The 2,831-nt window shown below is 36.0% G+C and overlaps 1 pseudogene; it reads right to left on the bottom strand.

Moving 5' to 3' along the window:
• Positions 1-2,831, bottom strand: part of LOC107647658 — a 5,865-nt pseudogene continuing 3,034 nt past the window's right edge.

Here is a 2,831-nt window from a genome sequence, read left to right as displayed (position 1 = left end):
ATATTTTTCAGCATACAAAAAATGAGATCCTTTAAGTACCCCCTCTTTTCTTTTTCCATCAATCATTTTTACACTCTTCATTCTCTTCTACAATTATTATTGTTGTTGTTGTTGTTCTACGGCTTTATCTACAAGGAGGATTAATATTGAAACCAAATATTTTAATTGAGGGAATGTTTCACAAAAGAGGACAACTTTAGTGAAAAAGAAAAGTTTATGTGGTAGATTGCTTAAGCTTCTCTTCTACAAGCTCAATGCAACGGTACAAAACAAGTTCAAGTGGATTCAAGGTACATACAGTGTCAACTGCAAGCTGATCATAATCATTCTTGTTCTCTGTCATAATCCCACTCACCAAGGTGCCCAAAGGAAGCAGCCATTCATTGTAGGCCTTCACTAAATTGCTCCTAGACAATACTCCAGTGCGGTTTGTCTTTCCTGATACAAATAAGGACTAAAACCTTCACTTTTAAGTTTGATTGAATCTGCCAATGACAAAGATATGCAAAAAGCAAAATTTTGTCCCACTAGACAGGATCGACAACGTGATCAGACAATGAAGTGATATCATAAATTGTTTACACTTTTTTAATAAAAAGTTAATCTTATTTCCTGTTATAGAAAAATCCATCATTCAAGCGGTTTGTTGACTATAGTTTGCGACTCATTAACTACTACCCTCTGAGCATTAGCTGATAAATCATAGACGTTATAGAGAAATTCTTACAAACTACTAGTTTAACATCTCATTGTTAGGCACGCTATAAGCAGTCTTACTTACTTTGTTTAAGATATCTTCATCTATCTATGGATCCCACCAAGTTTTACGTATGCGAAAATAATACACTGTAAACTTGTGCTATAATCTATACGTTTTGATGTTACATACCTGTAGATTCTGTCATCAATACAAATCTGTATAGGTTGAGAGCTGACAAAACCTGAAGGGCATGATACGTAATGCCATAAGAATGCTATTAAGGTAGATGCACTTCATTCAAGCAGCCAGAATAAAACACATGAAAGTGATGAAACATGAAGGAATAATACCGCATCACTCGCGTCAGGGAGGGAAGGAGGTCCACCCCGTGGGGGCCTTAGAACCGACTCCACCAACTCAAGAACACTTGGAGTCCAAAATGGCATATCGGGATGCATTTCATTATTAGAGTCTGGGGCTTCTTTTACGGATGTACTGTTGCAAACTTCCATGTGCATTTCCCTCCTGACAATATCAATGAAAATGGCAATCTGCAAAAAGATGCAGAACCACCATTAGAGGATTTAATTTTTGACAGTTACTCCCAATGTTCCCTTTTAACTATAACCATAACTTTTCTGAGCATCATTTGATCAATGTATCCAATGTATCTGCATACATTGTGACAGATAACCAAAAACAAAGGGAGCATTTAAGCAAAGAACCTTAGTCAAACTCTGTTTAAAGAGATTACCATGGAGGATGAGTCTGTATTTGTAATCAACGCTTTTAAAATGTCAAACCTTTGCGTATCAGGAATATCAGCGAGTACCTAGTTTGAGCAACATTAGCATAGTACCATTAAACATCTCCTAAAGAAAAAGCAAAAATAAAGGGGTTAAAATATCATGCATTTCAATCCGAGCACATGCACAATTCATAATACATATGGCACAAAGTATCAATAACTGGACAGGCATTGTCTTGTATTGGAAACTCACTGCTTTCAGCAAAGCAAAGGATTTTTTTCTTACTTCTGGCTCTGGAGCATACATGATAACCATTTTAATAGCCTGTTCAAGTGTGAACATGTGAGTAGAACATACCAGTGTTTCTTTCCCCATTGAGAAAGTAAAACATAAAGCAATGATTAAAAAAAAGAAAAAGAAGGAAAAAAAAAAAAGAACTGCATTAACAACCTGCAAAGCTGTGAAAATGTTAGGCATATAAGATGACCATTCAGAATGTTCACCAAGATATTCTCCGGAAACGCATCCATCTGTGATGCAAAGCAAGAAGTTGATAGTATGTTTCTTTAGCTCCCATGGCAAATTTACAAAGGAAAGTACATGTTTTAATGTTCCTATTGCTTGCCATCGTTTGGTCTGGTTATTGTGAAGGTCATCCTTGATAGCAACCAAACTCTCTTTAGTGGCATGAGCAACCTCCTCTGAGACAAGCCCCCATACCACTGCAAGAATCAGAATTTGATGGGTTAGCAAAAGGAAATTGATAAAGAAACTAGGGTTCAATTACAGCAATAGTTTCTAAGACAAACCTGAAAGAGCAGCACCATGTTTGACATGAGACAAACAACTCATATGGGCATCTTTATCTTCTGGATAATTGATGACAGAAAAAAAAAAGTCAGGAAGTGGTGTTAAATTTATGTTAACATTGAATGAATTTAGAATTGAGAAAAGGTAACCCAAGAGTTACTACCTCCAAAAACAAAGCCAGCCACAGTCTCAACATCGAAAGCAGTTAAAAGACTCATATATGTTAAACCACAATATGAAGATATTTGTGACAGTTCCAACACCATCAAATGACAGGTGGAATCTTTATAGCTTATGCTGGCCGAAAGAAGTGCCTAAACAGGATGCACATAAGTAATAACATATCAAATCACATTATAGATGCTAAAACTATGTCAAAGCAACAAATCTACCAAAAAATGTGGTTGGGAAAACAGATGCAAATAAGTGCAGTACAGAGACAAGTACCAGGCATTGGAGGACATATAGTCCAAGAAGAGCTCGGAGCTTCTCATTTGAAACACCGTCCTGTCGCAAAAAAAAAAAAAATTTAAAAAAAAAATTATAAAAATAAAAACTTCTGGCAAATATTG

This window comes from Arachis ipaensis, chromosome B06 (genome assembly GCF_000816755.2).
Source record: "Arachis ipaensis cultivar K30076 chromosome B06, Araip1.1, whole genome shotgun sequence".
Lineage (NCBI taxonomy): Eukaryota > Viridiplantae > Streptophyta > Magnoliopsida > Fabales > Fabaceae > Arachis > Arachis ipaensis.
The sequence above is the reverse complement of the archived record's forward strand: the minus strand, read 5'-3'. Positions and strand labels throughout refer to the sequence as shown.